We start from the raw sequence: 14,745 nt of genomic DNA, 5'->3' as shown, positions 1-14,745 counted from the left end.
CCCTGTAGCCCCAGCTGGCCTGGAACTTGATATGTAGACCTGGCTGGCCTCAATCTCACAGGAGGATTGACATGAGTTCAAAGCCAGTCTGGAATACATGGTAAGTTCCAGGCCATGTAGATCTGCATAGTGAGAGCCTGAAGGTCAGAAGACAGTTTGTGGGAGTCGGTTCAGTCTTTTCACCATGGATTCCAGGGATCTAACTCGATCAGTCTTGGTGAAAAGTTCCTTTTCCCACTGAGCCATCTTGCTGGCCTTGGGTGGAAAATATTTTCTATGTACTTAATAAGCAAAGCACCTTGAGAAATGGGGTGAGTGTCCTGGGTAGAAATGCTTTGTTGGAGTACTACTTAACAAAAGTCCAGTATTGTGTCCTATATATGGTGAGGTAGCCTGTCATCTGCCCCACGTCCTTACTCACTCTTCCTGGGCCATTGCCAGGGGTTCGAACCAGTGACCCCCGGGCAGTGATGATTGGGGATGAGTAAGCATGCCACCAGCCCATGCCACCCTCAGTACTGGGAACCCTCAGGCACAACGGCGAGCCTAGTCAAGCAGGGACTCATTTATTGCAGGTGTTACAGATCTTATAATGGCACCTGGAAATCCCCCCTCCCCCCCGAGGGTGTATCTTAAGGATGGTCACGTGCTGATCATGCACTCCTCAGCAGTGTGGAAGTATTCTTCAGACTTTCAAAGCAAGTCAGGCCGCACCCCAGTAACTTCCTCTTGGACTTCTGCAAGGGGGGGCCTTTAGGTCCCCACATCTCCCCCTTTTTATTTTTATTTTAAGGCCAGACTGACTTTATTTCATGGGTTACCCACCTCATAGACAGCTCCCTGAGGAGAGATGGATATCTTCTTCCTCTAATATTATGCATTTTTGCCTGTCTTAGGTTGTGTCACCTCTGATCAAGCCTTGCCCGTCAATGGATCATGCACCTGGCCGTGTGCATGTCCTGTCTTAGGAGTACTTGTCATTGGACATCTTACCTGTCCTTGGCTAAAAATGCATCATGATTAAGGGCAGCTGCGTGGGTAATGCCAGCCCATGACAGTCTTAGTGTCTGCCTAACTCAGTTAGCCAAGCGTGGGCAACCAGAGGGGAGTATATTCCTGGGGGAGTCTGTAATCATGAGGAGGTATGCCGTGGCAGTTCCAAGTGTCCTCTGTCGCCGAATTATCTGGTAAAGACACTTAAAGATAAGCATTATCAAGAGAAACAAAGCAATTCATGGCGTAGGACAAGTTAAAATACTTCTGAGACCATGTACCTTTTAGCCAATCAGCTAGTTGTCAAAAAGGCTGACTGGCAATGAAGCCAAGGAACTGGGTCCTTCACCTCAGATGGATATAAATAGAGAGAAGAATTTTGTCTCATGAACTATTGTCCATGGACTGTCATGCGGATCCTGGCCTACCCACTTAAGGTTTTTCTCAGGCACCCATATGGGGTTTGAATCTCCTGTAGGGTAGACACAGCCAAAGCCTCTACCCATGGTTAGCAATGGATCTGGGCCTCTCCATTGCCCCGTAATGGGGTTGTTCCACCTTACCCATACCTCAGGTCTCTGCTCCTGTGGTCCCCAATGCTTCTGAAACCAGGATTCCAACTGATTTTTTTGAAAATTAAGAACATTAATAGTGAATAAGGCCATACCCAACTGTTGGTGGGGGCTTATTCCCCCTTTTTGTTTTTGTAATTGAATTTTTAGTTTTTGTTGGTTGTGTTCTATAATGGGTTGACCTTGGGGATTGTAGGGAATTCCTGTGTTGTGTTGAATTCCCCAAAGTGAAAAGAAATCTTGTAAATTTTTACTCACAAAACATGGTCCATTAACAGTTTTAATTATTTGGGGCAGTCCCAATGTAGCAAAGCACTGGAGAAAATGAGACTGAGCATGTTTAGACTTCTCTCCTGTATGAGCGGTAGCCCAACAGGCATGTGAGAATGTGTCTATGGACACAAAAATATACTTAAGCTTTCCAAAAGGAGCATAGTGTGTGACATCATTTGCCACAAGGAATTGGGCTTGAGTCCTCTGGGTTTACCCCTGGCTGTTGCAGAGGCAGTACCTGTATCTTGCCTGCCTCTGCATTGCCTTGGGATAAAAGCCCAGGCAATCCTTGGTGCCCCCTAAGATGCTGTAAGAAAATAGGGGCTTCTCTCTCTTTAAGAAGCATAGGAGCCTGAATACTGTCAGAAAGCAATGGCCATGAGTTCCTTGAATTGAGCTGCTTTTTGGTTTCTCCACATCTGCCCCAGTCAGTGAAAACATTATAGGCTTTACTAAGGACTCCCTCAGCACAGGATTCAGCGAGTGCTGCTGCCGGAGAGGCTGTAACACTCGGGGGCCGGGTGATTCCCTGGCAGCCCGAGGAACAGTCAGGACAGGCCCCTCCCCAAGCCACCTTCCCCAAACCAGGCCTTCCCAGCCATCCTGGAGCCTGTCGCAGCGCACAGCCAACGGTGTTTTTTTGGGGGTTTATTTTTTTTTATTTTTTTTTTTAAATGAGCCTGACAGCCGCCGGTTGCCAGGCAGGGGTTGCTATCCCATCCGGCTTTCTCATGAGTCCCTGACTTGTGCACAGGTTAGTTCAAGGTGGGTGGGGTGGGTGGCTTTCACTGCCGACCCTGTGCGCCCCGCTCCACCCTGCCCTTCTGAAAAAGGCATCCATGGGTCCTGTTTTCATGGGTCCCGGGGGGCGGGCTCTAAAGCTGGCCAGGGCATGCTCGAGGTGCCGCTTGTTACTTTGGCCGCTTTTGGTTTCACTTCTGTTGCATTTCACTCCCTTTGTTGAGCTAGACGTTCCCATGTTCCCATGTATCCCCAGGAAAAACATTAGCCCCAAGTAGCCAGGAAGCCAAATGAATCGCCTCTGCCCAAACCTTTTGATCTATGGGATCTGACAAATCTAATCCCCTGCTTTTAAGCATATCTCTCAGCGCTTTAAGCACAGGTTCTCAGACTTAAAAGTTCCGTTACCCATCTTTCCAGGTCTTGCTTACCCCAAACTTCTTGATTGGCCCCAATCCGTTTTTCTTCTTTCTTTCTTCTTTCTTTTCTTCTTTTCACCTTCCTTCGAGCACCATGCTGGGCACCAGTTGCTGGGAGTTCAAACCAGTGGCCCCCAGGCAGTGATGATTGGGGATGAGAAAGCACGCCATGCACCAGTCCACGATGCCCCCAGTATCGGGAACACTCAGTGGGGAGCCTAGCCAAGCAGGGACTCATTTATTGCAAGTGTTACAGAGCTTATAAAGGCACCTGGAAATTCCCCCTCCCCCCTGAGGGTGTATCTTAAGGATGGTCAAGCGCAGATCATGCACTCCTCAGCAGTGCAGAAGTATTCTTCAGACTTTCAAACCAAGTCAGGCCATGGCCCAGTAACTTCCTCTCGGACTTCTGCAAGGCGGGGCCTTTAGGTCCCCACAGGCCATCATCCTCAACGCTCTAACTGGTGTGACGTATTCACTGTATGCCTTGTATCCTGACCAAAAGAACTGACGGTCACAGCCACTTTTGCCAGATCCTTATAGTCTGGGTTGTCTGTGATCAGAGAAGAATTCTCTTAAAAAATATATATATTTTATGCTGGGTTTGGTGGCGCATGGCTTTAATCCCAGCACTCAGGAGACAGAGGCAGGTGGATCTCTGTGAGTTTAAGGCCAGCCTGATCTACATAGCAAGTTCCAGGCCACCTGGGGCTACAGGGAGAGCCTGTCTCAAAAAAATTTTTTTTTTAATTTATAAGGCTGGGCATGGTAGCGAGAGCCTTTAATCCCAGCACTCAGGAGGCAGAGGCAGGCAGATCTCTGTGAGTTCAAGACCAGCTTGGTCTACAAAGTGAGTTCCAGGCCAGCTAGGGCTACAGGGAGACCCTGTCTTAGAAAGAACCACCCCCAAATTTATTATTTTTATCTTATGTGTATGAGTATATTGCCTGCATGTAAATGGGTGTACCTATGTCTTGCAGTGCCTGAGGAGGTCAGAAGAGGGTGTTGGAGTCCCTGGAAGTGGAGTTACAGATGTTAGCAGCCATGTGGGTGCTGGGAACCAAACCCTGGCCCTCTGCAAGAGCAGTCAGTGCTCTTAATTGCTGAGCTATCTTTCCTGTCCCCAGGGAAAAAGATGTCCTAAGTTCATTTAAAAGCCAGAGAGTGTAGAGAGGAAAGAGGTGAGAGGCCATTTTAACCCACAGCTTCAATCTAAATCAACTATGGGAAAAACTGCTCCACAATCCTTTCTTGTATGCAGATATAAACATAAGTTTCCTGCACATCTGTTAAGGTTATGCAGATGGATTAATGCTAGAACATTCATGACTAGGGAGAACTCAAATACTGCAGATTGCGATCTCAAATTATTCTGGGTTAGCCATTTATTGCTGTTATAGAGAGGTCTCCAGTTCCCTCTGGTCTCAATCCCAGTAGAAGTCTGGGTTCTTACACTCCTGAAAGAGAAGAATTCAGATGGGCCACAGTAGTAGAGCAAGCAGTCAAGAATTTAACTAGAGCAAGGAAGGAAACAAGAATACACTCTTTAGAAAGAGAGCGGGCTTAGGGCCAGAAAGGTGGTTCAGCAGGGAAAAAGGCTTGCCACCAAGCCTGAAAACCTGAGTTCAATCCCCAGGATTGAACTGAAGGAGAGAATTGACTCCCATAAGTTCTCCTGGACCTCCTCACTGTGGCATACACATACACACATACACACACACATACACACACACACACACACACACGCGCATGCATGTTAAATAAAAGGGTGATTTTTTGTTTGTTTTTGTTTTTGTTTTTTTGTCTTTTTTGAGAGAGGGTCTCCCAGTAGCCCCAGCTGGCCTGGAACTCACTAGGTAGACCAGGCTGGCCTTGAACTCACAGAGATCCACCTGCTCCTGCCTCCTGAGCTCTGGGATTAAAGGTGCATGCCACCACGCCTGGCTTTTTTAAGAAAACAACAACAACAACAATAACAACAAAAAACCAACAGTCCCCATTGGAGGACTAGTCCCCCTCTTTGGGCCTAGGACCCCTCCAGCCTTGGCCAAGAAAAGGAAACAACATAAATATTCCTCAATTGATGAGTGGATAATGAAAATGTGGTACAATTACACAATGGAATTCTACTCAGTGGTAACAAAAAATAAAATCATGCCAGGTGTGGTGGTGCATACCTTTAGTCCAAGCACTCAGGAGGCAAAGGCAGGTGATCTCTGTGAGTTCAAGGCCAGCCTGGTCTACATAATGAGTTCCAGGACAGCTGGGACTATAGGGAGACCCTGTTTCAAAAAGACCAAAAGGGGGAAAAAAAAGAAAAAAGAAAAAAATTGTGAAATCCGCAGATAAATGGATGGAACTAGAAACCGTTATACTAAGTGAAGTAACATAGACTCAGAAAACAAATGTCATATATTCTTCCTCATCTGTGGATCTTAGCTCCAAATCCTTAGATGTATATATCCTAATGTAACCTCAGGAGCCAGGAAAATGGAAAGGAACCACGAAGGAAGGAGTTTGAGAGAGGGAGATAGTAGGAGGCAGGTGTTATCAAGGGGGAAAAGGGGGAATGGAGTTACTTTAACAAGAGAGCGAGATTTATATACTGGGAGAGAAAAATAAATAACACAGGTGGCATGAAAAACCAGAGGGAAATGTATTAGTTCAAAAAGCTTACTGAAAAATATACATATACATATACTATACTATACTATACTATACTATACTATACTATACTATACTATATGCATGCATGTGAACTGGCTCAGCAAACTTACCTAAGTTACTCCATTTTGTTCAGAGCCATTTTAGCAGCAACTTTGCTCCACACCAAAAGGAAAAGGGGGGCAAACTTGGGTCTTGGGAAATTGTCCTAGCCATGAATCATGGAATGTGCCAATTCCAGACATTATACATCTGACTAACCAGCTTGTTTTCACTTCTGTAATCTACTTGCTATCTTGGGTCACCTTGACACAGGGCATAAGACCACCCTTGTTATCCTGTTATTGTATGACCACCTAGAAGTCATTTACCTTGACTATCTTATTATACTTATTATGGCTAAAATAGTTGGCTAGTTTTATGGTCACAAAGTTGGATGTCAAGTTATATGACTGTATCACTTGTCTGTATAATGATTGGTTGTTGATTAATAGAGTCAAAATTCTGCTATGTTGTACAAACCTGATTGGTTCACAAGTGTCCTGTTTTAATAATAATTCTGTAATCCTATAAAAACTGACCTGACAATCATCAGGGCTGCTTGTAATCCTGAGATAAACAGCTCGGCTGGTCGAAAATTAAAATTTACCTTGGTACTTTTCTTAAAGTGATGTTGGTGATTTTTTTTGCAAACTCCATCCTGTAGTACATGTATATATTGGAAGGCTATATAACAAAGAACACAGTGCCAGGCAGGAGAAACCTCCCTTCCAATTGTTGGTCAGAGTAGTCCAAGAAACTCCCAAAATAAGACAAGCTTTTGTCACAGCCCTTAATTTCCTCCCAGAACTTGAAAGTAAGACTCTATTGCTGAAAACAGACATACTTTGGACTCAGGACTTGGAGCAGCCGTGTTGGAATTTACCTAGAAGCTTCCTCTCTGAAAACTAGCTCCCATGGTATCAGAAGACACTATGCAAGCTGCTAGGGGTTGGGGTAGGGGACCAATTAATGGTCCTACCAAGCTGTAATGCCTAATAAACAACAATGACTGACCCAGCAAACTATCCGTATTGAACAGTAGTGGCACTTTTATCTTGGGAGTAATCAATACCAGTCTAATTGGACTTAAGGCCAGCTCAATGGGAGGGAACTTACAAGTGGGACTGTCAACATAGCCCAATACACAGCTGAGATATCATAGATCCTAGAGAAAAACCTATTTTTGTCACATCCCTAGAGAAACATAATTTCTTACTTCATTCTAAATATGTATCCTTATATTTACAGACAAGTATACTTCTTACCTCATTGAAGAAGCTTCTTTTTTTCTTTTTGAGACAAGGCCTTTTTCTAGCTTAAGCTGGCCTATAACTCATTATATGGAGCAGGCTGGCCTTGAACTCAGAGATCCACCTGACTCACCTCCTGAGTGCTGGGATTAAAGGCATACAACATCACCCCTGGCCTAGAAGCCTCTTTTTGCAACAGATGGAGACTACTCAAAGTTCCACAACTGGTCAAATGCAGAGAATAAGTGTCTGGGAGATCCCCAGCCCTGTGACACTTCTATAATGGACCTTCTATACCTAAGACTCAGGGAACATAGTGGGACAGGTGCAAGAAAGACTATTATTAATTCGTCTCTCAATTCTCACCAACAATGTTTCTCATTGAAAAGACAATGATTAACCCTGAAAACTACAACTGGTCAAAGTGCAGAGAATAAGAGACTGTAGAGTGCTTGTCCCTGGGTAGGACACTTAGATCAAACCTCTGCCACTCCAGGACCATTGCAGAAGAGGGGTTGAAAGACTGTAAGAGCCAGGGGTGGTGGATGACCACAAGGAAACAGAGTTTTCCAGGTGACTGGGAAGTTGCTCATATGTACTTACAGCAATGGTGACAGGATACACAAGACCCATGCAAGCCCAAACTAGACAAAACCCAGTGTGATGGCTAATCCTGGGTGTCAACTTGATTGGATTTGAGATTAACTGAAATGAAAGAGATCTTCTTGATTGGATCATCTAAAGCCAGAAGACACACCCTAAATGTGGGCGTTACCTTCTGATGGCAGCCGGTATAAAAGACCAAGGTAGAGGAGAACATGGCGCTTTTTGTGGCTTGCCTTCTCTCTCGCTGGTGAGTTCGTCTTGCTGCTGTCGACTGAAGACTAGCTGATATTTTGGAATTTGTCAGACCTTCAGCACCAAATTAGGACTACTGAGACATACAGCCTGTGGACTGAGCGACTACAGATTCTCAGCCTCTCCAGTGTGGTGCAGCCATTGTTGGACTACTCCGACTCTATCCTGTGAGCTAAGCTGATAAATCTCTATACATATTCATTCTACTGGCTCTGTTTCTTTGGAGAACCCTGACTAATACACCCAGCATAGACAAAACCCAGCATAGAAGTGGAGAAATGGGTAAGAAGCCCCAAAAACCTTAGCTGAGGAACTATTGACACTTGACGACTACTGGGAGAGGGAGAATTGGTTTTTTGGGGTTTTTGTGGTTTTTTTTTTTTTTTTTTTTTTTTGGTCTTTTTGAGACAGGGTCTCTCTGTAGCTCCAGCTGGCCTGGAACTCACTATGTAGACCAGGCTGGCCTGGAACTCACAGAGATCTGCCTGCCTCTGCCTCTGCCTCCCAAGTGCTGGGATCAAAGGTGCATGACACCACACCTGGGTAGAATTGGTTTTCTTTAAGGGAGTGACACTAAATATGTTGACCAGGGTCCAGTGGATGGACTCACACCAAGGGACATTTGGAAACACAAATATGGCTCAATAAGCTGTAAAATGTATGACAGAATGCCTGCAATCTGGTGGGGGGGGCTATAGGAAGCAGATAGGGGAAGGGATCTAAATATGATCATGATGTCTTGTGTGAAATTTGTAAAAAATTTTTTAAGTGTAAGAAAACCAAACCAGGCAGTTTCGTATTTCTAGACGCTGGGTTCAACCGTATTCAACATGCTGCATGGAAGCCGTAGCCGCACTTCTCGGGTGCCCCCTCTAGCCAGCCTTGCCACTTGGATGAAACCTATTTCTAGGCCAGTACCCCCTGTAGCTCAGCCTCCAGCAGCAGACCCACCCTCTGCAATTAGCCCACCTCCTATACTCCGGCAGCCAGGCCTAATGGCCCAAATGGCAAGCACTGCAGCTGCTATGGCTGTGGGCTCTGCAGTGGGGACACACTGGGGCATGCCATCACTGGAGGCTTCAGTGGAGGTGGTAGTGCTGAGCCTGCAAAGCCTGACATCACTTACCAGGAGCCTCAGGGAGCCTAGCTGATAGAGCAGCAGTTTGGTGGCCCTTGCCTTTTTGAGGTCAGACAGTTTCTGGAGTGTGCCCAGAAGGAGAGTGACATCAAGCTCTGTGAGGGTTTCAACGAGGTGCTGAAGCAGTGCAGACTTGCAAATGGAGGGCTTCTCTAATCAAGAAGTTCTAGCTGAAGAACTGGAAAATTGGCTCTGATGACCAACTTTAGTGTAAAAATGTAACTGATAGTGGTAGTGTGAATCAAGTAAACCTGGTTATTAACAGCTCCATTGCTCAAGAATGGCCGTGGAAGAGTGTGCCCACAGAATAGTTCACTGAGACGTGTGAAGTTGGGGGCTGGCCAAGTGTTTGGCCTTCTTAAACCAGTTGTATTATGTTTCATTTGTGAGTTAATTAAAATAAAGTGATTTTATTGAGGAAAAAAAAAAGAAAGAAAAGAAAACCGAAACTTCAAAACAAAAAAGCCAGGCCAAGTGGAGCAGGGGCCTCAACCCTGGCTGGCAGGGGTCTTGCATTTCTCTTTTCCCTCTTGCCTCTCCCTGTGTCTCCCATAGGGTGAGCACTCCTGAGCATGCTTGTCTCAGGAGCGTATTTCACCCAGAATTCAATCTCTTACATGCAAGCAGTTAAATAAGATGCAAGATTATACATGGAGGGGCTTGAGAGATGGCTCAGCAGTTAAGACCACTGGGTGCTCTTGCAGAGGACCTAGGTTCAGTTCCCAGCACCCACATGGTGACTAACATCCTGTTCCACGGGATCCATCACCCTCTTCTGACCTCTGTGGGCATTGCATACACCAGTGCACTGCTATACATGCAGGCAAAACACTATACACATAAAATAAAAATAAATTAAAAAGTATATGCATGGAGTTTAGGTACCCCTAAAATTGAAAATCATTAGGGGAAAAGGGTCACAACTGTCTACATGCTCCCTTAGAGAAGGGATCTTGCAGTTACTTTAATCTGGCCTAACTAGTTGTACCACTGTCCCCTACCTCTGTCTCTTTGTCTTGACCACCAGTCAACCACAATCATTATCTCTGCACTCAGTTTCAGGGCATTGAGCTGACCCACCCGTTGCTCCATATGTCCTATCTTTGTTGTCTGTTGGTTAGTCTCTCCTGGAGCTAACCTCCTGCCTAACATTACCAATCTCTGTGTCTGACATAACATTTTGTGACTATTAGGCAAGATTCTTTTTTTTTTTTCGGTCTTTTTGAGACAGGGTGTCCCTGTAGCCCCAGCTGATCTGGAACTCGCTATGTAGACCAGGCTGGCCTCAAACTCACAGAGATCTGCCTGCCTCTGCCTCCCGAGTGCTGGGATTAAAGGCATGCGCCACCACGCCCTGCCTTAGGCAAGACTCTTTAAAAAAATTCTATTTATTATTTTTATTTTATGTGTGAGTGTAGTGCCTGCATGTGTAAGTGCACCAATGTTGTGCAATGCCCAAGAAGGTGAGAAGTAATGACAGTTAGCCGCCATGTTGGTGTTGGGAATAGAACCTGGGTCCCCTGCAAGAGCAGCCAGTGCCCTTATCTGCTGAGCCATCTCTCCAGCCCCCTAGGCAAGACTCTTGAAATGTATTAATTTAACACACCTTTGGTTTCTATCAAACCCAAAGTTAAGGATGTCATGAGACAGCATCTGAGATATATAGCAGTGTTTCCCTGCTTTGCTGTAAAATACTATTTTGTGTGCTCCCCTGCTTGTCTCTAAGTGTGCCACGTGTGTGCTTGATGTCTGGGGAGACCAGAAGAGGGTGTCGGATCCATTAGAACTGGAGTTATAGATGGGTATGAGGCAGCATGTGGGCACTTGGAATGGAATGCGGGCCCTCTGCAAGAGCAGCAAGTGTTCTTCACTGGTGAGCCATCTCTCCAGTCACAGAATAAACTCTTATTTTATTTCTTTTGGAGCAGGAGCTATGCTTTACTTTGACTTTGAAGACCAACCGTTGAGGCTACATTGCATTCCGGTTTGGGAATCAACCAACTAAGAAGTAGAAAACCTCTCTTCAGGGACTAAGCTATTCCAGGACTTTGTCCCATTCTCATGGTTCTGTCTGTCTCGTGTACAGCCAATGTTGGGCTAATGTAACTATTTATTTATTTTATTTATTATTTTTATTTTATGTGTATGCGTGTATTGCCTGCATGTAGGTAAGTGCACCCGTGTCATGCAATGCCCATGGAGGACAAAAGAGGATGTCGGATCCCCTGGAACTGGAGTTACAGACAGTTGTTAGCTGCCATGTGGGTGCTGGGATTCGAACCTGGGTCTTCTGCAAGAACGTCTAGGGTTCTTAACTGCTGAGCCATCTCTCCAGCCCCAAGGGCTAATGTAACTATTTTATGTCTCCTCCTCACAAAATGTTAGACAACTGTAGCTCCTTAGGTAATGGACATTTTCACAAGTACTGTCTGATCACGCTGCTGTGGGAATGTGTCCTAGGACTGGTTCCTCATTTTCTGGTTGGTGTCTACATAGTTCACTAAGCCCTTTGTTTCAGAGACCTTAGTGTCAAATTTGGTTAAACACCTAGGCAGGTGGACCTTTCTCTATCCCTGCTGGTAAATGTGATATTGAAGCTTGCAGGGCTGCCTTTGAGCATCAATTTGACCACTTACTTCACCTTCTTGTCACAGTCATCCCTGTGGCGAGCAGAGCCAGAGTCAGCAGTGACTAGGCCAGACCAGGTCAGAGGTAGCGTATGAGGCAAGGAGCCGCTAGGCAAACTGGTCCTATCCAATGTTCTGTCTGAAGCTGTGGCTCATGTCCCTCCAGGCTTCAGGAAGAGCCCAGGCCTAGAATCCAGTGTCAGCTGCATCTGGAGTCCCTGGGGCACTGCCCTCCTACCTAGTTCTGAAAGCACATCTTTCCTGTGCTTCTTTGGTGCTGTATTATCTCTTGTGCTTGTTTGCTTATTTTTTGTTGAAATGTCTCTTTGTGTCTTTTTGCACTTTCTCCCTCCCTCCCTCCTTCCCTCTCCCTCCCTCCTTCCTTCCTTCCTTTCTCCCTTCTCTCCCTTCCTCTTCCTCCCTTCCTTCCTTCTCTCTCTCTCTCTCTCTCTCTCTCTCTCTCCCCCTCTCCCTCTCTCCCTCTTTCTTTCCAGGGTCTTGCTATGTAGCTTAGACTGACCTTTAACTTGGGATCCTCCTGCGTCAGTCTTTCAAGTATTGGGATTACATTCAGCTTTCTTTCCCTTCTTTTTTGTTGCATTTTCTTGTATCAGAAAACATGTCCACTCCAGCAGACCCATTTCCTCCAGCTTCTTATTTCGGGGGGCGGGGGCAGCGGCAGGGTTTCGTGCAGCCTATGTTGGCTTCAAACTTGCTGTGAAGCTAAGGTTGGACTCGAACTTCTGACCCTCTTGCCTCCATTTCTCCAGTGCTGGGACTATTGGAATGTACCACCATACCCTATAATGTGCTGGGCTTTGAACCGAGGGCCTCATCTTGTGCATGCTAGGCAGGCGTTCTACCAACCTAGTTGCATTCCTAGCCCTTTTTGAGATTTTTTCAATCCCTTCCTCCACATTTGCTACGGCAATCCAGGTTTTTCAGTTTTGTTGTGTTGGAGACTTTCTTTGGGCTTCTAGAAGAAACTATAGCAGTGAGTTTGCACCAAACCTTGGGGTTCTTTGGCAAAGTGTAAACTCTTATATTCCAAGGCAGATGCCCACACAAATTATTTCCTTTCAGTCCGATCTTATGTCATAGCTCCTTTGAGTAAAGTGTCCCCCAAATCTAGTCCCATAGTCACCTCCAGCTCCTGTCCCTACATGCTGGCTAACCCTTACTGCTCCTAATAGCATCCTGTCTATAGAGGTCATGATGCAAGTGAAGCCTAATTATCAAATCAGCGTGGCCAAAGGGTAGGATGAGGTATCAGATTAGGCGGCCTCTAGCAGGTTGTGTGCCAAAACGAAGGGTGGAGGAGGAAGGGCACTGGCTTTTAAAAGGGGTGATACTTCCTCAGGCTTGGAGAGTTCAGTGGTCTGAGAAGTCAAAACTTTAAACCCTTAGAGGCATCCACCTGCATGTTCCATCTTATGCATGAATTGAAGTTTTCTGCAAAAGCCACCATGTTCAAGAATCTGCAGCCTGATTCCAGGATTCAGACCAGAACTTCCAAGATTTGTGGCGAATTGGAATGTTATAGATCAACAGCCAAAATTATCTCAGGCTATCTTTAGTCCCCTTTACCACTTCTGTATCTAGAAGAACATTTTCATTTTATTTTATTATTATTCTTTTGTCTTTTTTTGAGACAGGGTCTCCCAGTAGTCCCAGCTGTCCTGGAACTCACTGGGTAGACCAGGCTGGCCCGGAACTCACAGAGATCTACCTGCCTCTGCCTTCCAATTGTTTATTATTTTTTGTCTTTTTGAGACAGGGTCTCTCTGTAGCCCCAGCTGTACTGGAACTCACTATGTACACCAGGCTGGCCTCAAACTCACAAAGATCTGCCTGCCTCTGCCTCCCAAGTGTTATTATTTTAATTTTAAAATATTTTTATTTTATGTGTATGCATGTATTGCCTGCATGTATGTGAGTGCACCTGTGTCATGCAGTGCCATGGAAGTCAGAAGAGGGCTTTGGATTTCCCTGGAACTGGCATTAAGGACGGTTCATAGCCACCATGTCGGTGCTGGGAATCAAACCTGGGTCCTCTGCAAGAGCAGCCAGTGCTCTTAACCACTGAGCCATCCCTCCGGCCCTGAAATAACATCTTTTTAAGTATTATATTTAGAGTGTACTAATTAAGTTATTATCAGACTACTAGCTACCACCAACTCCAAAGCTAAGAATGTCATTGTATAACATCTGTATTAATTCTTTTTCTCATTGTTGTTACCAAATACCTGTCAAGAAGCAACTTAAAGGAGGAAGGTTCATTCTGGCTCATAGTTTGAGAGAATACAGTTCCTCTTGGGGGGGAACATGGCAACCAGAAGTGTGAGGCAGTTGGTCACTTTGCACCTGCAGCTAAGAAGCAGAAAATCAACAGGAAATGGGGATAGACTATAAAATCTCAAGGCTGGTCCCCAGTGATTCAGCTCCTCCACTGAAGTTCCACCTCCTAGAAGTTCCACAACCTTCCAAAACAGCACCACCAGTTGGAGATCAAGTGTCTAAACACATGAACTTGTGGGGAACATTTCACACTCAAAACCCAACAGCATCCGAGACTGTAGTGGAGATTTCCCCACTTAACTGTGAGCTACCTAATGTCCGCATCAATGATAATCAGTGCCTAGTGATATGACTTCTTTTGCTCTGTGACTATAAAAAGTTCATGTAACCACTTCCTCAGTGGAGCATGGCATTGGGGCAATGTGAGTGCAGTGTTCTCTGGCCATGGTCACTCATATTTGGCTCAGATTAAGCTATTTCTTATTTCCTTTGGAGCAAGAGCTATGTTTTGCATTGGCTCAGTTTGTTTTGCTTTACTTCGTTTTGTTTTTGAGACAGAATCTCCAGCCCCAGCAATACTCAAATAATGTAATTTAATCCCAGCACTCGGGAGGCAGAGGCAGGTGGATCTCTGTGAGTTCAAGGCCAGCCTGGTCTACACAGTGAGTTCCCACCCTAATGGCTACTTCTGCCAGCCAGGTCCCACTTTTCTTTTTTTCTCCCTAGTGCTGGAGATCCAACCATGGGACCTTATGCATGTTACAGCCACAGACAGGCCCCATCTTTCAAAGGCATCTCAGCTTTCAAAATAGTACCACAAGCTACAGACAGAGTCCACCATGAGCCTGTGGGGTTCGTATCAGATTCAAA

The 14,745-nt window shown here is 45.5% G+C and overlaps 1 pseudogene; it reads left to right on the top strand.

Moving 5' to 3' along the window:
• The first annotated feature begins 8,600 nt into the window (after positions 1-8,600).
• On the top strand, positions 8,601-9,233 carry LOC103738740 (annotated as a pseudogene).
• The last annotated feature ends 5,512 nt before the right edge of the window (positions 9,234-14,745 follow it).

Source organism: Nannospalax galili, unplaced genomic scaffold, assembly GCF_000622305.1.
Source record: "Nannospalax galili isolate Female #2095 unplaced genomic scaffold, S.galili_v1.0 scaffold518, whole genome shotgun sequence".
Lineage (NCBI taxonomy): Eukaryota > Metazoa > Chordata > Mammalia > Rodentia > Spalacidae > Nannospalax > Nannospalax galili.
Note: the sequence above shows the minus strand (reverse complement) of the source record. Positions and strands in the feature narration are given on the sequence as shown.